At 46.3% G+C, this 24,216-nt stretch overlaps 2 pseudogenes; both read left to right on the forward strand.

Moving 5' to 3' along the window:
* The first annotated feature begins 2,551 nt into the window (after window positions 1–2,551).
* On the forward strand, window positions 2,552–15,117 carry LOC148775634 (2-acylglycerol O-acyltransferase 2-like; annotated as a pseudogene).
* Window positions 6,998–7,384, forward strand: LOC148775635 (GTP-binding nuclear protein Ran-like; annotated as a pseudogene).
* Window positions 15,118–24,216: the final 9,099 nt, after the last annotated feature.

Here is a 24,216-nt window from a genome sequence, read left to right on the forward strand (position 1 = left end):
GGTAGTGGAAAGCAACTTTCCATCGCAAGAGATATTTAAATCAACAAAGAGTAGAGCATGAACTTGATGAAATGATATTTAATGACTTGTAAACATTATCATGTGAACCGTGAACCTCTAGATGTTCAACCAGGTTTTAGAAAAGGCAGAGGCACCAGAGATCAAATTGGTAACATCCGCTGGATCATGGAGAAAGCAAGAGAGTTCCAGAAAAACATCTATTTCTGCTTCATTGACTATGCCAAAGCCTTTGACTGTGTGGATCACAATCAACTGTGGAAAATTCTGAAAGAGATGGGAATCCCAGACCACCTGACCTGCCTCTTGAGAAACCTGTATGCAGGTCAGGAAGCAACAGTCAGAACTGTACATGGAACAACAGACTGGTTCCAGATAGGAAAAGGAGTACGTCAAGGCTGTATATTGTCACCTTGCTTATTTAACTTGTATGCAGAGTACATCATGAGGAACGCTGGGCTGGACGAAGCACAAGCTGGAATCAAGATTGCTGGGAGAAACATCAATAACCTCAGATATGCAGATGACACTATCCTTATGGCAGAAAGTGAAGACGAACTAAAAATCCTCTTGATGAAAGTGAAAGAGGAGAGTGAAAAGGTTGGCTTGAAGCTCAAAATTCAGAAAACAAAGGTCATGGCATCTGGTCCCATCACTTCATGGCAAATAGATGGGAAAACAGTGGAAACAGTATCAGACTTAATTTTTTTGGGCTCCAAAATCACTGCAGATGCTGATTGCAGCCATGAAATTAAAGACGCTTACTCCTTGGAAGGAAAGTTATGACCAACTTTGATACTATATTAAAAAGCAGAGACATCACTCTGCCAACAAAAGTCCGTCTAGTCAAGGCTATGGTTTTTCCCGTGGTCATGTATGGATGTGAGAGTTGGACTGTGAAGAAAGCTGATTGCCGAAGAATTGATGCTTTTGAACTGTGGTGTTGGAGAAGACTCTTGAGAATCCCTTGTACCGCAAGGAGATCCAACCAGTCCATTCTAAAGGAGATCAATCCTGAGTGTTCATTGGAAGGACGTATGCTAAAGCTGAAACTGCAATACTTTGGCCACCTCATGCGACGAGTTGACTCACTGGAAAAGACTCTGATGCTAGGAAATGTTAGGGGCGGGAGGAGAAGGGGACGACAGAGAATGAGATGGCTGGATGGCATCACTGACTCTGTGGATATGAGTTTGAGTGAACTCCAGGAGTTGGTGATGGACAGGGAGGCCTGGCGTGCTGTGATTCATGTGGTCGCGGTGAGTCAGACACGACTGAGTGACTGAACTGAACTGAACTGAAACATTTTTAAGTATACTCACTATGATTAGGAAAGCACTGTAACCACAATGAAATTTCCAAGGCACCTAGGCCATCAGCCATGAAAGGCAGTGTCCTTAGCACTGGATGAGCAGGATATTCCCTGTGTGACCATTTTGCAAAGCTCTGTGGCTACGTGGAGACTGTAGTATGGGCAGGTGAGGGGAAGTCAGGTTCAGTTTTAGGTGGGCTGTGATGGAGATGCCAAGCAGACTCTCATGGAAGATGTCAAGTACCCACCTACATAGTCAAATCTAGAGCTTGCGGGGAAGTCAGGGCTAGAGATACAGTTTGGAAGTCTTCATCCTGTAGACAGACTCCATGGCCATGAGCCTGGAGGAGGTCTCTGAAGTGGGGAGAATGGAGAGAAAAGGGAAGGCCAAAGACTGAGGGGACAGAAAGGCCCTGAAACACTTAGCCTGGTGAAGCATAAGAGCCACCATGGAGACGCAGAGGTAGATGGAGGGGCAGGAGGGAAATCAGGAGAGTGTGGTATCTACAGATCAAGTGGTTTCAAGGAGGAGGGAAGAAACAGTTGTGTCTGAGGCTGTAGAGAGGTCAAAATGAGAGCTGAGAATTGGTCACTGTTTTCAGCAGTGTGGAGACCAGTGGTGAACTTGTCAAGGGCAGTTCAATGGAACAGTGGGATCTGAAGTCTTGAAGAAGGAGGACAAAATGGAGGAGAGGGCATGGAAATCAGTCAGCTCTTCCGTGAGTTTTGCTGACCAGGCAAAATGAGGAAAAGGCAGCCAGATGAGGAGACAGTGGGGCCTAGAGATATTTATGTGGGAGCTCATACTTCTTATTTGTAAAGGGGTTCCATGGACCTGGCAGGTGAAAGGAGACAATTACTGCAGCCAGATAGTTGTGTAAGTGTAAAGAGGGCAGGTTTACCCTATGCTTGCTGCTTTACTTGCCAAGTAATGGGCAAGATTTGAGCAAAGGTGATCTAGCAGATAATGTATTGCCTGAAGAGTCCAGTGCATTTCTCTTCCTCTGTAGTAAGTTTAGTCCAGACCAGGTGATTTTAAATATTTCTCCTAGGATACTGCACCCTGCCAGGGTAGGTGCAATGAGACTCTACGGCTGGCTGGTCACCCTTCCTCCCCACTCCCACAAATACTTAACAACCTCTGGCAGCAACAAAAACCAGCAGGTGTCTCAGACCACAGCAGAGCTCAGAGAAGCGTCCAGAGGAAGCAGAGGAATCAGCATGGTGGAGTTTGCACCTTTGTTTGTGCTACTGAAACGCAGGCTGCAGACCTTCGCGGTCCTGCAGTTGATCTTCTACTACTTGGCCCTGCGTAAGGAAAGCTGAGATGGGTTTGGGAGGCCATGGCACCTGCCACTTCAAGAGCCCATGGTGCATTGATGGGGGAAATATACAGGTCCTAAGGTGGATGCTGAACCTAGTGCCTGGGGATCACCTGGGATGAGGGATATATTCTTCACATGGTCTTGGGGGAGTTTTGCCAGCAGGAATTGTCTGAATGTCCATGCCCACCTCAGCCTAGCCTGGAATGTGGGTGTGTCCAGAGGTGGACAGAGAGGCAAGTAACCTTGGACTTGGAGCTAGAAGGAAGGCAACTGAGAAAAGGCATCAGGACCATCTGATGCCAGGAACAGTAGCTTGTACCTTGTCCCTTATCTCAAGGGCAAAGGGGATCCCCAGGAGAACTTTAGGTACAGGAGTGAAAAGGTCCAATCTGTGGGTGACAAGCTATAATTTAGGGATCTTCAGTATTGGGATGTTGGGGGAGACAGATGACAGGGAACAATTGCTGGGAAATCAGATTTGGGTCTGTTTGTGGGAACAAAGTAAATCTCCTGTACTGACAGTGGGTGGTGGTGAAAGAGAGTGCAGTCTTTATTGCAGGGGCCAAGGAAGGAGTCCAGGGAACTAAGGCTCATAATGCCTGAAACCCCTCTGATTACCAGGGATTGGTGTGTAGAGACTGGGTGAGGCAGAGATGCTGGGTGCATGATCAACTCCTAGACAATCATTTGATTGATTGGTGGTGAGGTGACTTGGAGTCACCATCATCAACCTTCTGGTTTCCCCTTGTCTGAAGTCTATGGGCTGGTGAGCAATTTCCTCCACCTGCTGGGGGTTCAGTATCTGCAAAACCTCTCAAAGATGAGTCTCAATATTATATTCAACTCTCAGGAACAAACTAAAAGTGTTTGAATTTGTTGAATGGTTAAAGTGCTATTTATTTTCTTGCTTTACTGTTTTCTTTCTGTGTTTATGATTTCTCTTAAAATTTTCATTTTTGAAATGTGGTTAAAGCTTAGGCAGTTGAAGATTTACTACAAATAAGAGGCAGACAGAGGACAAGAGGGCTCTTTCCCAGGAAGGCTGCATAGATTCAGCTCAATTACAAGGTCTCAGTCTACAACAGGGGTCATCATGTAGACCCATGAGTGAAAACCAGCTCCCTGATCGTTTTTGTGTTTGTATAGCCCATGAGCGAAGTATGGCTTTTGCGTATTAAATGCTTGCATTTTAAATGATTCTGTGCCTATGCAGTATCCTTCAAGTTGCCTCCTGAGCCTCAGTGTCTGAAATACTTACAATCTGACTTTTTGAAAAGGATTACTTACCTTGGTCTAGAGAGGCTGGCAGTGGGTGGAGAGAAGGGGCTCTTTTCCAAAGATATTAGGAGATGCATCTACAAGGCAGAAAGTACAGGCCTTCAGGAAAGTAAGTTTTTCCAGGCGGCCAGTAAACATTGCACATATAGTGAAGAGATGGTTCATGTTGGCCTACTGCAGTTGTTTGGGGAAGGCGAAGATGTGGCCTGGGAGGTCAAGAACGTGTTACTGAAGACTCAGGCCCCAGTAACTAATACTTCCCAGTGGGTCTCTTGTTTAATCTGCTTCTTTCCTCTTGTCTGTAATTCACACACTCACGCAGGAAGGTAGTTCAGTTCAGTTCAGTCACTCAGTCCTGTCCGACCCACTACAACTCATGGACTTCAGCACGCCAGGCCTCCCTGTCCATCACCAACCCCCGAGGTTTACTCAAGTCACGTCCATTGAGTCGGTGATGCCATCCAACCATGTCATCCTCTATCACCTCCTTCTCCTTCTTCCTTCAATCTTTCCAGCATTAGGGTCTTTACAAATGAATCAGTTCTTCGCATCAGGTGGCCAAAGTGTTGGAGTTTCAGCTTCAACATCAGCCCTTCCAATGAATATTCAGGATTGATTTCCTTTAGTATGGACTGGTTGGATCTCCTTGCAGGCCAAGGGACTCTCAAGAGTCTTCTCCAACACCACAGTTCAAAAGCATCAATTCTTCAGCACTCAGCTTTTTTTATAGTCCACTTCTCACATCCATACATGACTACTAAAAACCATAGCCTTGACTATTCGGACCTTCATTGACAAAGTAATGTCTCTGCTTTTTAATATGCTGTCTAGCTTGGTCTTAATTTTCCTCCCAAGGCGTTAGCGTCTTTTAGTTTCACGGCTGCAGTCACTATCTACAGCGATTTTGGAGCCCCCCAAAATAAAGTCAGCCACTGTTTCCACTGTTTCCCCATCTATTTTCCATGAAATGATGGGACCAGATGCTATGATCTTAGTTTTCTGAATGTGAGCTTTAAGTCAACTTTTCTACTCACCTCTTTCACTTTCATCAAGAGACTCTTTAGTTCTTCACTTTCTGCCATCAGGATGGTGTCATCTGCATATCTGAGGTTATGAGGGAGTGATGGAGATGTTAGAGTGAGGGAGATGTTTAGATTGGGGAGTTTCTGATCAAGTAGGAATGCCCACAGAATAAAATTCTTTTTTTCTGACTGAAAAACCAATTCATGTATTCTAACACATCGAAACAAAATGTGTGTTCTGAAAATCAAAGATTCACCGCACATCTTACCCTACAACAAACAGCTATTAACAACTGGTTTTAGTCTCTCAACCTGGATGGAAAAAGGAGCAGGAAGGTAAGCTCCTTTCAAAGAGCTGGTGTTGATCTCATCTGCATCTCCATCTCCTAGAAGAGTTAATGTTGATAAATGCTTGTTGAATGAATGAATGTTGGGAGCATGATATGGACATAATAGTAGAATTGAAACCACCACTCATCCTACTGGCTTTCTGTATGAGGTTAGCTAACATAAATACCCTCTCTGGGTCTCGGTAAAATGGGATTTTACATCCTTCCTTCTTGGCGTTATGAAGGGAAAGCAGGCATTTCCTTTCTTAGGGCCTGAAAATATACCCAAGTTAGGATTTTGCCTGCTGACAGATGTTAAAGGAGTTGCCAGAATGAAGGAGATGTTTAGATGGGGGAGTTTTTTCTGATGAAGCAGAAATGCCCACATTTTTAAATTGTTTTTTTCTGACTGAAAAACAAATACATGCTATTTTAACACATCAAAACAAAATGTGTACTCTAAAAGTCAAAGATTTCCTCCAAATCCTACCCCACAAAAAACCGCTATTAAAAACTGGTCTTATTCTCTTGACCCAGATGGAAGTTCTAGTTTCATGGGTACAGAGATTCAGTTTATGAAGATGAAAAGAGTTCTGAGATGAAGGCTGGAATCGTTTCCACAACAATGTGAATTAATTTACTGCTGCCAAATTGCCTGTCAAAAATCATTTAGAGTATATGTCCAGGAGGGGGATTGCTGGGTCCTATTGTATTCTAATAGTTTTATAAGAAATCTGCATACTGTTCTCCATAAGGCCTCTGTCATGAGCTCATAATTCGGAAAGATACAGTCTCCCGAATGTTCATAACAGCACATTTACAATAGCTAGGACATGGAAGCCACCTCAACATCCATTAGAGTAATGCATAAAGAAGATGCAGTAATACAGGTAATGGAATTACTCAGTCATAAAAAGGAACATATTAACGCCATTTTCAGTAACATGTGTGGACCTAGCGTTTGTCAAACTGAGTGAAGCTAGCCAAAGAAAGACAAATATCACATGATATCACTTATATGCAGAATCAAAAAGAGATATAGATGTACTTATTCACAAAACAGAAGTAGGAAAAAACCTATGGTTACCAGGGGATAAGGGGGAAAGATAAGTTGAGAAATTTGGTTGACAAATAATGCTACTATATATAAAATAGATAACAATAAGGACATTCTGTGTAGCACAGGGATCTCTACTCAGTGTTCTGTAATGATCTTCATAGGAAAGGAAATAAGAAAAAAAAAAAACAGCGTTGATATGTGTACGAGTTTAACAGGTTTACTTCCTATACAACTGAAACTAACACAACATGTAAATGGGGGTCTGCGGCGGGGGCGGGTGTCGGGGGGTCCAGGCAGTGGCGGGCGGCGGCCATGAGGAGGTGGTTTAACGATTCCTCTGGGCAGAGAGTTCTCGCTCTCCTGCCTCGGAGGCCGTGAGGGCGAGCTGCGTAACATCAGCTGCCCAAGGAGAACCCCAAGTTCAGTTCAAACTTGTTTTGGTTGGTGATGGTGGTACTGGAAAAACTACATTCTTGAAGCGTCATCTGACTGGTGAATTTGAGAAGTATGTAGCTACCTTGGGTGTTGAGGTCCATCCTCTTGTGTTCCATACCAACAGAGGACCTATTAAGTTCAATGTATGGGATACAGCTGGTCAGGAGAAATTTGGTGGACTGAGAAATGGCTGTTATATGCAAGCTCAGTGTGCCATTATGTTTGACGTAACATCAAGAGTTACTTACAAGAATATGCCTAACTGGCATAGAGATCTGGTATGAGTGTGTGAGAACATCCCAATTGTGTTGTGTGGCAACAAAGTGGATATTAAGGACAGAAAGGTTAAGGCAAAGTCAATCGTCTTCCACCAAAAGAAGAATCTTCAGTTCTATGACATTTCTGCCAAAAGTAACTACAACTTTGAAAAGCCCTTCCTCTGGCTTGCTAGAAAACTGATTGGAGACCCTAACTTGGAGTTTGTCGCCATGCCTGCTCTTGGCCCGCCAGAGGTGGTCATGGACCCCGCCTTGGCAGCATAGTAGGAGCATGATTTAGAGGTTGCTCAGACAACTGCTTTCCCGGATGAAGATGATGACCTGTGAGAAAGTGAAGCTGGGGCCCAGTGTCAGAAGTCTAGTTTTATAGGCAACTGTCCTGTGATGTCAGTGGTGCAGCGTGTTTGCCACTTTATTATATAGCTAAGCAGAACACGTGCTTAATCTTTGGATGCTGAAGGAGATGCATGGACTTTGAGGTGAATGTGGCAGTTTAAAAAAGAATACCTTCATTTTTTGGACCTGCATATTTAGGTGTTTTGGAACACAGTTGTTTCCTCCTTGAGTTTCAAATATAAGACTGCTGTAGTCACATGACAATATGAGAAGTGGAATCTTGTTTGTTACTGTCATTCCCATTCCTTTTCGTTTAGAATCAGAATAAAGTTGTATTTCAAATATTTTTTTAAAAAAACAAACATGTAAATGAACTATCCGTTCCGTTCCGTCGCTCAGTCGTGTCCGACTCTTTGCGACCCTGTGGACTGTACCCTACCAGGTTTCTCCGTCCATGGGATTTTCCAGGCAAGAATACTGGAGTGGGTTACCGTTTCCTTCTCCAGGGGATCTTCCCGACCCAGGATCGAACCCGGGTCTCCCGCATTGGAGGCAGACGCTTTAACCTCTGAGCCACCAGGGAAGCCCAAATGAACTATAACGAAAATTTAAGAAGAATAATAAAACACCAAAGAGTCATTTCGGTGACTAGTATATGTTAAACGTATTTTACCATTGTTAAAATTGAGAAGGCAAAACAAAGTGCTCCAAACACAACTCTGAAGCCAGCACCAGGAGGGAAGGCATTCCTGTCCGTTGTTCTCGGCTTAACCACCGGCACCTGGCATGTTGGAGGTGCTCTGTAGAAAGCGAGGCTCTGTGAGCCCCAAAATACTTTGATTTATGCATTTTGCTACTATTCAGACTGGGCTTCCCCACTGGGCTTCCCCACAGCAGTAAAGAATCTGGCTGCAATGCAGGAGCCACAGGAGATGTGGGTTTGATCCCTGGGTCTGGAAGATCCTCTAGAGGAGAGCGTGGAAACTCACTCCAGTATTCTTGCCTGGAGAACATGAACAGTGGAGCCTGGAGGGCTACAGTCCACAGCTCAAAGAATCCTGTGGAAGTGGGCTGGGTAGAAACAATACCTTTTCTCTGGGGTTCTAAAGAATGGATACCGGAAACAGTTCATCCTGTCACATCTCCATCAGGCCTTTATTGAAAATCTGGTGAATACAGACTGAAAAGGAAGTGGAGGGGGAAGACCCAAATGAGTAAGCAATCTGGTGCAGTGGAAAAATGCGATTTTGAAATTAGGCCAACTGGTTTCAAATCCAGGCTGTCAATGTGACACTTGTCGTGTTGACAGCATTCTCTCCTCCTCCAAACCTTGGGAAGCTGATCTCTTCCTCCTAGGAGTAGGGCTAGAATGGACAGTGCCGCCAGAGCTCGGTATACGGGGAGAGCTTGTTCCTTCATATCTCTGACCACTAATGGTTCCTCCGTCCCTTCCCAGACTTGGTCTGCTGCATAGTCTTCATAGGCCTCCTGTTCACAAGATTCTGGATGATCAGTATCCTGTATGCAATCTGGTGGTACCTGGATCGAGACACACCACGGCAGGGGGGCAGGCAGAGTGCTTTCATAAGGCACTGGACCATATGGAAGTACACGAAGGACTATTTCCCCATCTCGGTGTGTATGGGGCTGACTAGGGAGTGGTCAGGACCACAGTCCCCACGTGTTCATGGGGATGTTTCACCCTGTATATAGTTAGCAGAATACTGGGCCAGAAGCAGGAGACAGGCTTCTACCACTCTGTAGCTAGGGGAAGAATCAGCTACTGTCTGGCTATGGTTGTCCTACTTGAGTGAGGTGAGGCCACTATGACAACTGATGAATGAACAGGATTTGAGGAACCCAGTAGGCCATGTAGTACAGCTCACTTATGTATCTGACAGGTATAAATCCCTCAACAGTCTAAGTTTAGGGTGAAGAAAAGAAGATTTTCAGAACATCTGGCTGACACTTTATCAGATGAGGATACTGATACCCTGCAGGGAAGAAGGTGTGAGCAAGGATATAGAACAGGTTCTTTTACTGCTTTTAAGTGTGTGCATTGGCTCTGAGAATAGAAACACAGCAGAGAGCCCTCAGGAAGTATCCTGCCCCTGTGTGTTTGATATGTTATGTCTCCTTGGACAGCTTTGCTCATTCTGAATCAAGGTTTCCTTAGGGATCCACTAAAGAGTCCAGTTAATCCTATTCTGCCTATCTCTTAATCTCTGATCTCTGGCTCAGGGTACCTCATGTCATTTTGTACACTGGACTCTGGACCAAGGATCAGTCCTTAAGGATGCAGGCCCCTGAATTTCAGTGAACTGACGTTTGCTCCATTCTGAATCCCAGACTGGCTAAACCCTTGGATGTCAGCAGCTGTGATGGTTGATTATCCAGTGGGGATAGGAAGAGGAAGGCAGTGAGGACACAGAGAGGAGCCAGGCGGGGACAGGCGGCCCTCTCTGGACACAGGAGACAAGAATGTATATGGTGTCTCCTCTGAGCAAGGACTTCATAGATTCTACTACCAGGTCTGCAACATGCCAGCTGTATGACCTGGGGTGAGTTACACATGCTCTCTGAGCCTCGATTTTTCCCTTGTAAATTGGACATGCTGTCACATACATCACTGGGTTGTGTGGAGTCCAAAAGACATCAGGTGATCCTGGGACCTTCTAAGGACAGCATCTGGCTCTCCTTTCACCCCTGGAACTGCTGTCATTTGCACATCCGGCAGAAAAACTCTGTTGAGCGTCTCTGTGCTGGTCTTATCTATGTCTGTTCTGTTCCTCCTTTAACCAGGTATCTACCCCCAGAGGATTTCTCACATAGGACACTATTGACATTGTGGGAAACATATTTTCAGAAATTTCATGAGCACAGTGTTCTGGATTGTAGGCCCCTGCAGTCCTGTGGCAACAGCAGCTGCAGATGGCGGGCAGTACCAAGGAGCAGCCAGCAGAAGGAGAGATGACATGCACTTTCACCACCCTGTCCTGGACTGAGGCCTGCAGGAGGCGCTATGGTTCATAGATTCTGACTCTTGTCATCTCACAGGAGAGCTTCCAAGTCATCCACACACCTTAACAGAGCAGGCCCTGCATGATCTTTGGTTGGCAGTGGATAGGGGGGTCAGAGTGTCTCTGCTATCTACTGGAAACAAGTGTACAACCTTAGAGTTGTCAGGTGTTTTGTTCTGAGGTCTTACTGAGGACTGTATTCAGAGATAGCCTCTCAGAAATCTCTGAGGAGCTGTTCTGAAAGGGAAGGGAGAAGTCAGTACTTATGGGGCTTTGTTGGAAAAAACAAAACAAAACCAAACAACCCATGTGGCTAAACATGAAAAGATTGCTGCCAGTCAAAAAGCAGACATCGCCAGTTAATGATTTTCATGTTTTTCTACATACGGGGAGATACAAAATCTGGGTTCACTGCAGTTATTCCTGTGATGTGCATGCTCACTCTCTGTGACCAGTATCCTATTATCTTCCATCCTGAATTCCTTTCAAGGCCCATTGTCAGTTGCAGCAACAGTGGCCGCTGGCTTGAAGGCAGGCAAGCAACATTCCTTGTCCTAACAACTCTTCTCAGGCTACTCCACATCACAAGCCTTTATGCTATGATTCTACCAACTAGAGCCTAAAGGAAGAGTTTCTAGAGAGTTTGAGAGACTACTGAGCACTGGAGCTTTCAAAATGCACCCTATGGGCTTCCTACAGAGGTAATGGTGGAGAATCAGGCAGTGTTTCCCCAAGGACAATTGATTCCCCCTCATCCTGAAGATCAGTTCAGGAGCTGGGTTTCTGTGTAAGATTTCATTATCCAGGAAAGCAGTGTCTACATAGGCCAAGGCCTGAGCAGGGGGTGCAGTGCTGTGGGCAGGCTGTGACCTGGTGTCAGGAAGTGCTGCAGACTTGACAGGACACCTCCCTGACCTCTCTCAACCCACACCCTTTGGCATCACTAGAGACTTCATGCCCCTCTTCCCAATCTGTACCTTTAGCACCCTGGGGTCTCTTACACTGAGTTAAAGGGACTCAGAGGTCCAGCTCTTTACCCGGGACAGAAGGCCAGTTGCCACAAGCTTGGTGAGGGGCTCACTCCCTCCTGTGCTGACTCCTACATTCTCGTCAGGCTCTACCTGGAAGAAGGTCTCCCTCCCAGTAGGACATTGGCTAGTCTCCAGTCTTCTTCCCAGGAGTCCTAACTCTGCCTTCTGCATGGTTCTTCCTTCTGAGGCAGGCAGCATTGGTCATCCATTTCTGGCTCTGTTCTCTCCCTCTTCATTCCATAGTCTCCTAGAGCATCTCCTCTGCTCCATGCTTGCACTGGGGACAGGATCCTCAGACAGCCCATCTCTCATCACAGGACACTCACATGGGGTGTGAAAGCACTTGGGCACAGAGGACACATAGAAGAGGTCATGCCAGAAACTTAACTGGGAGACTGGATCGGGGGTGGGGGGTACTAGGTGTAGCCCCGATTTACCTGATTGCTGTCCCTGCAGCTGGTCAAGACCGCTGAGCTGGACCCCTCCCGGAACTATCTGGCTGTCTCCAACCCTCATGGGGTCCTCGCCACTGGAGCTTTTACCAACCTGTGCACTGAGGGCACGGGCTTCTCCTCAGTTTTTCCAGGCATCCACTCACATCTGATGATGATGCACTGGTGTTTCTGGGCCCCTGTCTTCAGGGATTGCATCATGTCAGGGGGTGAGTCCTGCCACTCTTTCTAATCCAGGAAGATGAGGGCTGAAGGCATGAGGAAGGGGTTTAAGGAGGGCGCCCAATTGTTCTCTACTTCTTCCAAGTGAATGTGAAGTAGACAAGGAGATGAGACCCAAAGAAGCATTTTCCATTCCTGTGTGCTCAGTGATAAGTTTCATGGGAGTATTGGGAAAGGAGGTAGCACTCAGTGCCTGTCATCTGGGGACTCCCAGTTGGAGAGTCGGGTAGAGCCCAAGCCCCAATACTCCTGAACCAGGCTTGCCCCCTTCACACTGCACGTGACCACTTTCTTCTCAACCCAGGGCTGGTCTCATCAGACAAGGAGAGTGCTGCTCACATTCTGAGCAGGAAAGGTGGCGGCAACCTGCTGTCCATCGTTTTTGGGGGCGTCCAGGAGTCACTGAATGCCAGCCTTGGAACCTACAAGCCGGTGCTGCAGAACCGCAAGGGCTTCATCAGGCTCGCCGTGATGTACAGGTATTGGGGAGAGGGCCCTGGGTTCAACTGGAGATTGGGAAGGATTGTAGTTTGGAGGGAAGACTGCAGAGGCAAATGCAGATCCTGTTTTGGCAGGGAGAATCTCAATCCACTGACAATGAAGATTGTATATTGGTGACAGATGCACTGTCTCAGGCCTACATACCCAAGGAAGATTCTAGACAGAAGATTTTGTAAATAAAGGGATTAAGTTCCAAAGGTCATATTGCTGAAAGGTTGCATTACATCTGAGATCTAGGAACTCAGGGAGAATGGAGCTTGGGACATAACTTAAAGCTATTCTCCTATCTTTAAACATGTGTGAAGAATACAAAGCTAGCTGGACGAGATCTTCCCTGAAAGTCTGCAGATGTTTTATATCTGGATGGACTGTCAGCTGTATTCTGTTTTGTCTTATGATCCTGTAACCGGAAAGGGTTAATCCTGAACTTGTGCCGGATCTGCTTCTGTGACTTTAACCCTCATCGTGCGCTTTTCTTACTGTGAAAGTTAAAGTGAAGTTGCTCAGTAGTGTCCGACTCTTTGCGACCCCATGGATTGTAGCCTACCAGGCTCCTCTGTCCATGGGATTTTCCAGGCAAGAATACTGGCGTGGGTTGCCATTTCCTTCTCCAGGGGATCTTCCCAAACCAGGGATCGTACCTGAGTCTCCCGCATTGCAGGCAGACGCTTTACCCTCACTGTAGGAACAGATAATGGGCTTCCTAAGGGAGATAACCTGAGTTGCCCTCCTATAAAGGACTGTAAGGAAGTGAGGTCTCCTGCTTTTGTCCCAGGGCTCTGTCCTCTGTTCCAGTTCCTGCTCACTAGGTCCCTACAGGAGGCTAGGGGACCATTTTTGTGCCTTCTTGCCCCTCCACACGCCCTCTCTCCTGTCTCCCTCTAGGGCATTCTGGTGCCGATCTTCTCCTTTGGGGAGAATGACATGTATGACCAGGTTGAGAGCTCTCCTGGTTCCTGGTTGCGGTGGTTTCAGGACCAACTTCACAAGAGCACTAGAGGTTCCATCCCTCTCTTCTATGGCCGTGGAGTCTTCCAGTACAGCTTTGGTCTTATGCCCTACCGCCGACCCATCACCACTCTGGGTGAGCCTAGACCTGGTCTGGGAAGAGGAAGTGTTATAGAGTTAGAAGCCTGCACTTGTGCTGCAAGGAGACATGGACCAGAACACCCTGGACATTGTGGAGGACACTTTCTAGTGTGTGAAATAGACACACAGGCAAGTAACCCTATGAAAGGCAGTAGAATGAGAAGGGTAATAGGGACACAAAGGTCAGTAGCCACTACAGATTACTGAGCCACTGCAGTGTGTCAGACACTGTACTTAGTCCTTACATGCAGCAGCTTATTTTTCCCAACAACTTGGGACTCTCATCCATATTTTATTTATTGCAAACCCAGATCCACAGAGATCACGCTGCCTTCCAAGCGATCACCCTGCCTTTGGTAACAAAGTTGAGGTTTGGTAAGAGTATGTGGCTCTTTATTATGCAAGACAAGGAATGTTTAATTCTGACCACAGGGTCTAATGACAGTAACTGGATAAGGTGGATACAAGACCATGGCAGGTCTGTTAGATCTGCGTGTAAAGTAGCAATCAGAAGTCTCTGAAGGAGAGCCAGATGGATTTCCTTGTAAATAATGGACATGATCTCTAGTCCATAGCCTTAGCACCATTTTTAAACTATTTGCTTTCTTCTGAAATTTCAACTAGGTTCCAATGTCAGAACTAATAGAGCTGTTCATCTTCACTCACTCAGTCATTTCTTAGTTGAATACAGGCAAACCCCTCTACCAAACTTTCTTTTCATTATGTGGTAATATTCTAATGAATATTTACAGTGCTGTTGCCTCAGGACAATTCCCAAGAGAAGAAGACATGGCAGCTGCTTTCTGATCCACCTCTTCCCACAGACACAGTCTCTTCCAATCATGGCATCTGAGACTCCCAGATCCACATTTCCCTGAGGCTAAGAGCCCATCCCCAGGGCTTACACCCTGGTACTCATTTTTTCCTGGCTATGTTACCTTGAACAAGTTATTTAGCCTCCTCCCTGGGACTCATTTCCTCAGCAGTCAAACAGGAATAAAACCAGGTTATATCCCCACATAATTGTTAGGATAACATAAGAGATAATGCATGCAAACACCTGCTGGCTGTGTTGTTGATATACAGACTGTTGAAGTTGACCTAACATCTTAGAACCTATAACACAAAATAGAATTGAATGGGAAGGATTTAGAGTGCTTGCCTACTCAGATGACCATTGTAGTGGGAATACCAATGTCCCTGCGCCTTCAGTGGTTCTGGCTCTGAGCCACCACTCACCTCTGTGTCTTGCAGTGGGGAAGCCCATTGAGGTGCAGTAGACACTGCATCCCTCCCAGGAGGAGGTGGACAGGCTTCACCAACACTACGTGAAGGAGCTGGAAAATCTCTTTGAAGCCCACAAGCTCAAGTACAACGTTCCCCGAGACCAGCACTTGGAGATCTGCTGAACGCCACCCAGAGGAGGGGCTCCTCCAAAATGCAGGGCTGGCATTAGGGAGGATGGAGGGAGGTGCTCTGGTCCCAGAAGGCTTCCTGCAGGTGTCTGTTGAACACATCTCCAGAGCCTTCGCTGACCCCATGCCAGTCCTTGTGTCACAGCTGGCTCCTGGGAGAGGAGACCAGACTCTGGCATCAGTGATTGCTCTCCTGCTGTGACTCCTCTGTAATGGGTCCTCTTCATGTCTGCCCACCTGAGAAGTGGGAGAGATTCTGGGAGAGAATGATGTCTGTGTCTCTGTCCTTTATGATTCTGTCACTCAATCAGTGGGACAAAGCGGTTCCAGTGAGCAGGTTTCTCTTCCTCTGCTTTGAGTGACAGCACAGAAGCCACCAGCAAGTACAAGGCTTTTTCCTACAAGCTCCTCCAGCCAAAACCTCCTGATTCCACCAGGCACCTTTGAGTTTCTGAGTCATTTGAGCCCCGGGCTGCCAGTCACAGAGGCCCACAGGAGAGGAAGGAGACTTCAGCTCTGTCACTGGCTAAAGGACCATGAGTATACCTCTTCAACCTTCTTCTGAGTCTCTGTTTCCCTGAGTGGCTAGGTGATCTCTGACCTCAGGTCTGATGTCACATGAGTTGAGAGCTCCATGAGATAGCCCCTACATGCTTTGTAACTTCAGTCTTGAGCTTGACACAAAGGGAGGTCCATAATGTCAGTTTGTCAATGAAAGGATTCTGTTTCAGCCTTGTTCTCTTCTTCCACCGTACTCCCCAACTGGGAACACTGATCAAAGCCTCCCATTTAATCCCAGCCTGGCCCTGCAGCCCTGCTTCCATGTTTCCCCTCCCACATGGTGAATCCCGTGGGCCACAGAATAGCATATTGCCTGTTCCTCCCTGACCAATAAGCTCCAAATTACCACCTCTGCCCTGTTCTGGGGGAGACAAGGGGGAGGCTGTGTACAGACACAGGACAGACCAGGAGGAGAGGGAAAATGAAGAGTGAATGATCCTCTGTATCTGCAAGCAGGGAAGACGAGGACATGCCTCTGATGAGAGGTATTCTGGGCCACTGGTCAGTGACACACATCATAAGGGAGGGGACAGGATGGGAGCATAGGGCCAGTATTGTAAGCTGTAACAGCTATATGGGAAAATAGCTTTTCTTCCAACAGAAGCTAACACCACCAATAACTATGAACGTGGTCCATCTCAAGAATGCAAATATGTGTCCAAGCCTGACCTAACCTTTATCAGTGACCATGTGCAAGTCACCACCCCTCCAAGCCTCACTTTTGTTATTAGAGAAAGAAGCATTACCATGTGCACCCCGAATCTTAGGAGTGGAATAGAGTTAATTAAATAATTAACCATTCTACACTTTGTGAGGAAGAGTGGGAAAGTGAAAGTCACTCTGGCATGTCCAAATCACTGGGATCCCATGGACTGTAGCCTGTCAGGTTCCTCTATCCATGGACTTTTCCAGGCTAGAATACTGGAGTGGGTAGCTGTTCCTTCCCCAGGAGATCTTACCGACACTGGGTTTGAACTCAGGTCTCCTGCATTGCAGGTGGATTCTTTACCATCTGAGCCACTAGGTAATGTTGGGGGGCAGGTGTAATTAGAATTTAGGTTGTACATGTGCCCAGCATCTCATGATGGTCTGTTCTGACCTGATCAGGTGGGTGCTATATGTTCCCAAGAGAAGTGGGAATCAAGAGAAATAGGTTTGAGATGGGGAATGATGATTTCCACAAGAGAAGACCAAGGAGGTAGCAAGTGGGCACGACCATGAAGGCAAGGTAAGATTAGCTAAGGAGATAAATTCCTGCCCACAGCAATTTTCCATTCTTGGGTAAGAAACCATCATAGACCTTAGTGTTTGAAGGCAGCAAGGCGTTATTATGTCTTTACTCTTGTAGGTGGCTGGGTGGTTCTTCTATGAGTTCCTGCTCTCTCACCTACTGTGTTCTGGGACCTGCTGACCTCTTTCCTTGGACACCTTGTCTCCTCAGATTGGTCAGTGACTGTCCCCTCCTTTGTCACATCAGTTCCACACACGCCACAATCCCAATCCCTTTCCATCCCAGCTCACTCTCCTGATCACAGTCAGTGACTCGTGCTGTGGCTCGCTTGGGGTGAAAGGTCATGAGCATTAATGGATGAGTGGTCAATTATGTACCCTGGGCACTGGGAGCAACTGAGGCTTCCCACTAACTTCATTCATGAGGAGGCAGCCACCTGTTCTAGTGTGGGGGGGCAAGAGCTTTGATTTGGACTGGAGGACCCACTCTCAAGCTCACTCACAAAGCTCTGGCAGAAGGCTTCAGAGCCCTGCTTGTGAGCTTGTCAATTACCTGGTAGTTGCCACTGACCAGACTTCTCCAGAGCAAGCCTGTCACGAAGGAGAGACAGAGGCTGAGAGAATGAGAGAGCAGCACACACCTTCTAGTACCTAAACTCTCAGTCACTTGGCATCAGTTCTGCCTTATTCTCTCAGTTGGATTCGAGTCCCTAAGTCCATTTCACACTCAGGAGGAGGAGGTGACACCTGGAGGTGATGTCACTGGAGGCATCTTGCCGGCATTACCACAGTGATAGCCCATGAGCCCTCAGAGACTAGATTAGGCAACTCCAGTGCTGTGGGTGCTGCTGGAGGCAGTCTGCCTGCAAGACAAATGCTGAGATTTTCACACCGCAGAGCCCTATGTGGGGCAAAGTTGTGAGCACGGGTCAGAGGTAAGAATCATGGTTGTGATCCCAGGCCTGGCTGGAACACAGTACAAGGTGCCAATCAGACTTAGGTCACCTGGATGGGGGTTGAGGGATGGGGAGAGACTGGCTGGGCGAGAGGGAAGGAGATCCCCTCATTCACCACAACCTTGAGCCACACAAAAAAGAAGCAGAAATCCTGAACTCAGAGGAGTGCCGCCTAGTGAGGAACTCAAATAGTTACATCCGCACTGGAGTTTATGTGAACAAAGATGTGCTTCATGTGTTAAGCACTGACACTGGGCTGCTTGTTCTGCAGTCGGCATCACCATGGATACAGAGAGCCAGGGGCTGCACAGCTAGAGTCCAACACTACACAGACCCTGCTCCCTGACAGCCCGCAGTGCTCTCAGTCTGCCTGTAGGGACTTGACCTCATAGGAAGATCTCCCCCCAACAAGCAGGCTGACTCAGACAGTCCAAGGAGCACAGGAGCTGTCGGGTATGGCAGGGAGGCTCAGAGGCCCTCAAGATTGGGTAGAGCTGGAGTCTCCTCTTGAAATCAGGCTGCTGTTGACCTGGAACAAGTTCTCAGACATCATGACCCACAGGGGACAAAGGACCTGCTGGGGTCTAACCTGGTGACACTCCTGGATGGTAATGAAGTGACAGTTGACACGGGGTCAGTCAGAACAGATCTGTCTGCAACCACGTGGGCTGGTCAAGCTTCACCCTTGCATGTGGAATGGACTTTGCTAGGGTCAGGAGATGGGAGAGGTTGGAGCATGGGAGCTGCGAGAGAGCAAAGGCAAAGAGGAGGGAGCGGTCAAGGCACACGTGGGTGAGATTTTGTGGTAAGAATCAAAGTCAGAGTTTTAGGAAACAGGAGGCCAAGGTTTAGGCCTTTGTGCAGCAAACTTCTATGGAGATGAAGTGGGCTGTCAGACAGGGTCCCTGTGAATTACTGCCTGCTGTCTGGGGGACTACTGTCCTGTCCAAGGGTTAGGAATTCATCCCCAGGTAGGGAGGAGACCTGGCAGGTGCCTGGGCTGAAGCGAGTCATGGACCAGATAGAAGGGCAGTGGATGCCTCAGGCTGGACCGAGCGTCTGTCTTAGTTTCCCCACAGTAGTGCAGAGTCAGCTGCCTGAGCAACTTGCTAGTGAGCGGCTACTCTGAGCTGGCTCTGGGTGTCCGCTACACATGCAGGATCTCAGTGTAACTAACTGACCTCCTCATAGAGATGAGGCTCACAACAGAGGCTAAAGACCTTTCTAGAATCCTGGTCCATTATGAAAGCTGTCTGCCCAGGTGTCCTGCTCTCCCCTTGCCTTCTGTGTCTTCAGTCTTGGCAGAATTGTACACTGAAAACCGCAATGGAGTCAGCTGGGTTCACGCCCCACCCAGCAGACCCACCTGCTGGCTGCATGTCCCCTCACACACTCATTCCCTCCCATCTGCATCTATAAATGGTTCATCCACAACTGAGGGTCCAACTAATGCCTGCTCTTCCTCATCTGTTCTTTTCATAAATGCTTCCAAATGGCTTTAAAAGACCTGAGAGGGTTTGTATCACTCACCAACTAGGTATGGACTTTTTAAAAATTCCATGTCTTCCTCTCACTCCCTACCAGAGAGCTGACCTGGGTGTTTCCTTCTTCTACAAGTTAAACTGGTGCCACGTCCCTCAAGTTACATCCCTAGTGAGAGCTTAGACAGAAATAGATGGGAAGGAAGATTCCTTCTCTCAGCTATTTTATGAGGGGCCCTGAATCTAACAAGAACAGCATCAAGCACTGGTCTTTTTTTTTTTTAATTTTAATTTTATTTTTTTAAAATTTATTTTATTGGAGTCAAATTACCTTACATTAATATATTGGCTGGTTTTGAAATACATTGACACGAATCCGCCCTGGGTGTACATGTGTTCCCTTTCTTGAACCCCCCCCCCCCACTTCTCTCTTCCCCATACTCTCCCTCCAGGTCATCCCCGTGCACCAGCCCCAAGCATCCTGTATCATGCGTCGAACCTGGACTGGTCACATATGATAATGTACATGCTACAATGCCATTCTCCCCAATCATCCCACCTTCACCCTCTCCCATAGAGTCCCAAAGACTGTTCTGTATACCTATGTCTCTTTTGCAGTCTCGTATACAAGGTTAAGGTTACCATCTTTCTAAATTCCATATATATGCGTTAGTATACTGTATTGATGTTTTTCTTTCTGGCTCACTTCACTCTGTATAATAGGCTCCAATTTCATCCACTTCATTAAAACTGATTCAGATGCATTCTTTTTGATGGCTGAAAAATACTCCATTGTGTATATGTACCAAAGCTTTCTTGTCCATTCATCTGCAGATGGACATCTAGGTTGCTTCCATGTCCTGGCTATTATAAACAGTGCTGCAGTGAACATTGGAGTACATGTGTCTCTTTCAATTCTGGTTTCCTCGGTGTGTATGCCCAGGAGTGCGATGCTGGATCATATGGTAGTTCTATTCCCAGTTTTTTGAGGAATCTCCACACTGTTCTCCCTGTGAGAATGGGTTAGCATAAGAACGGCCATCTTAGAGGCCGGAAAAACCATTTTTACTGAGTACGTGACTTGAGGGATGAAGAACTAGATAAAACCTGGAAGACAAGTTAATCTTAAGTACCAGGAAGGCAAGTTAACCTTAAATACCAAGAATGTGGGCGGCTTCGATGCTGAAAATTAGGTAAACAGGTCTGATAAACTTATCTCCTTAAGACTCCAGGAGAGAGATAGGCACAGCTGTGTGTGTGTGTAAAGAAAATTCCTGTGAGTTAGGTAATTTAGAAATATCATGATCTGAAAATGCTATATAACCCCTTGGCTCTGAGTGCTCGGGGTCCTTGTTGAAACCCGCTGCGTCGGGCGGACACTTGGACCCCAGCTAGCTGGAAATAAACTTCCCTGTGTGTCTTGCATTATCGTGAGTGTCCTCTGTTCCTTTGAGGGAAGGGCGACTCCGGACTCTAACACTCCATAGTGGCTGAACTAGTTTGCATTCCCACCAACAGTGTAGGAGGGTTCCCTTTTCTCCACACCCTCTCCAGCATTTATTGCATGTAGACTTTTGGATAGCAGCCATTCTGACTGGTGTGAAATGGTATCTCATTGTGGTTTTGATTTGCATTTCTCTGATTATGAGGGATGTTGAGCATTTTTTCATGTGTTTGTTAGCCACCTATATGTCTTCTTTGGAGAAATGTCTGTTTAGTTCTTTGGCCCATTTTTTGATTGGGTCACTTCTTTTTCTGGAATTGATCTGCAGGAGCTGCTTGTATATTTTGGAGATTAATCCTTTATCAGTTGCTTCATTTGCTATTATTTTCTCCCATTCTGAGGCTGTCTTTTCACCTTGCTTAGAGTTTCCTTTGCTGTGCAGAAGCTTTTGATTTTAATTAGGTCCCATTTATTTATTTTTGCTTTTATTTCCAATATTCTGGGAGGTGGGTCTTGGAGGATCCTGCTGTGATTTATGTCGGAGAGTGTTTTGCCTACGTTCTCCTCTAGGAGTTTTATAGAATCTGGTCTTACATTTAGTTCTCTAAGTCATTTTGAGTTTATTTTGGTGTATGGTGTTAGGAAGTGTTCTAGTTTCATTCTATACAAGTGGCTGACCAGTTTTCCCAGCACCACTGGTCTTATCAGTAAATATCAGTGCTGCAGGTTTAAAAGGGCTACCACCCTCACTGTCAGGATGCATTTAGCAGGAGGCTTCCTGTGTGCTCTTTTGGATCTGTCATGAATCCTCTGTTCCTTATTAATTCCTGAATATTCAGGAATTAAGAGGAGTGGCAAACCGCTCCTGGGGCTGAGAAATGCATGCATTTCCTTCCTTAGTTTTTCCATATGGTGATAAGTAACTATTTATGACCCTCTTCCTTTTTATGAACCATAGTGTAAAAGTGATTATTTACAACCCTCTCTCATTGATATGGATTGCTTTATGTTTCTTTGATAATTTTTAAGTCTGGACTTTTGATCTTTATCTTTGCTGAACAAAGCCACCTTGTAAGACAGTATATATGTCCACACTATGTTGAACAAAACACCCTTGTTCCATCAGAACTTGGGTCCCCGTATCTTTCTTTCTTTCTCTCTCTCTCCCCAGCTAATTCTCTGGAGCATAGCAACCTGTTGTGCTCACTCTTCTGCCTGGGCTTCTAAGACCCTCTCAAAAAGGCGCACTGTGCCTTCACCCCCTTGAGAGGGCATCCGGGGCCTTCGTGAGCGACGCAAGCCCTGTGTCAAGAGCTTTATTGGTTTTCTGCGCAAACCAAGGAATATCAGCCTCTTTCTCTCTTTTCCCTTCTTATCGTTGACTCCAGACCACCAGGTTCTGGTCCATTAAAGGACCTCAACATGTAGCAGCCTGGTACACATCGCCAATTCGGACGGAGTGACTCCAAGGACCTATGGAGGTCGGTAAGTACTAAGACATGTGTCAAAGGGCTGGAAAGCCCCATCACTTTTCTACTTTACTTCGTCACTTATTTAAAGTTCAGGGACTTGCAGTTTCACACCAGCTAATAGACGCTTGCCTTCAGAGAGCGGTTGAATGTAACCCTTGGTTCCCTGATGAAGGTAGTTTTGATTTAGAGATTTGGCACCAGGTCAAAGAGAATGTTGAATGAGTCGCCAGACAAGGAAAACATTCTGATAGATTTCTGTCCCTATGGGCTCTCATTAAAGCTGTGATTCTGCCATTTCAAGGTAATTTTAGCCCTCCTGATATTCGGCAACAAACAGAACACTTATTACATGAATATGAATTAGATGAAGAAACCTTCCAAAAGGCCCAATTAGAACAACACAAAATATTTCAGAGTTTTCCTACAAGCCCTGCCCCAGTTGCTCCAAGTGCTCCTCCCCTGCCAGAGGGCACAAATCCCAAACTCTCTCCCTTGCTAGAACCTAATGATTCTAGCAGTTCAGTTCAGTTCAGTCACTCAGTCGTGTCCAACTCTCTGAGACCCCATGAATCACAGCACGCCAGGCCTCCCTGTCCATCACCAACTCCCGCAGTTCAATCAAACTCATATCCACAGAGTTGGTGATGCCATCCATCCATCTCATTCTCTGTCGTCCCCTTCTCCTCCCGCCCCCAACCTTTCCCAGCATCAGAGACTTTTCCAGTGAGTCAACTCGTTGCATGAGGTGGCCAAAGTATTGCAGTTTGCAAAGTATTGCAATACTTTGGCCACCTCATGCAACGAGTTGACTCACTGGAAAGCAACGACTCCTCTAAGACACCTTTTGACATTAAAACTGACAACACCTTTCTGAATGACAATAATAAGTTTTTACCACATACTCTTAATTGTAAAAATTTGCTGCCTACTCACTCTCCTTCACGACAGAGGCTCTCTGAATTGCTGGCTTTGCAATCACAAGTCTCTGAAGCCGATGGTTTCTCCGCCTTTCCAGTTTTTAGAAATCCTAATGATCAAGGGTACATAATACCTCAATATGAGGGTATTAACTTTTATCACATGCAACAAATTAAAAATATATATATAACTATGTATGGCCCACATTCACCTTTTACTAAAGCACTTCTAAATTCTATAACATCCTCTATTGGAAATTTTATTCCCCATGATTGGTGAACTTTAATAAAAGCTCTCGTTAAACCAGGAGTATATCTTCAGTGGATAATGTGGTTTCATGATATAGCCAGAGATCATGCTAACAGAAATGCTCAAGCTGGCGCTCCCGAAAATCAAATTACTTTTGAGATGCTAACTTGTACAGGACAATTTGACGCTATAGAAGCTCAAATACAGTGCCCTCCTTTGTTACATGAACAGTTAAAAACAGTGGTCCTTGAAACTTTGGATCGAATTACTCCTCAAGGGGAGCCTACAGGTAGCTACACTAAAATTTTCAGGGACCTAATGAAACTTATGCTGATTTTTTAGCTAGATTCAGTTCAGTTCAGTCTCTCAGTCGTGTCCGACTCTTTGCGACCCCATGAATCACAGCACGCCAGGCCTCCCTGTCCATCACCAACTCCCGAAGTTCACCCAAACTCATGTCCATCGAGTCGATGAGGCCATCCAGCCATCTCATTCTCTGTCGTCCCCTTCTCCTCCCACCCTCAACCTTTCCCAGCATCAGTCTTTTCCAGTGAGTCAACTCTTCTCATGAGGTGACCAAAGTATTGGAGTTTCAGCTTTAGCATCAGTCCTTCCAATGAACACCCAGGATTGATCTCCTTTAGAACGGACTGGTTGGATCTCCTTGGAGTCCAAGGGACTCTCAAGAAGGAATATAAAGTCTTTCACACTAAATTTCATTCCGCTTAACAAAATAAATTATATGCTCTTATTCAAGTTATTTGCCTACATCCTTACCCCAT

The sequence above is a fragment of the Moschus berezovskii genome, chromosome 14, assembly GCF_049115385.1.
Source record: "Moschus berezovskii isolate FMDL1 chromosome 14, NW_MosBer_1.0, whole genome shotgun sequence".
Classification (NCBI taxonomy): domain Eukaryota; kingdom Metazoa; phylum Chordata; class Mammalia; order Artiodactyla; family Moschidae; genus Moschus; species Moschus berezovskii.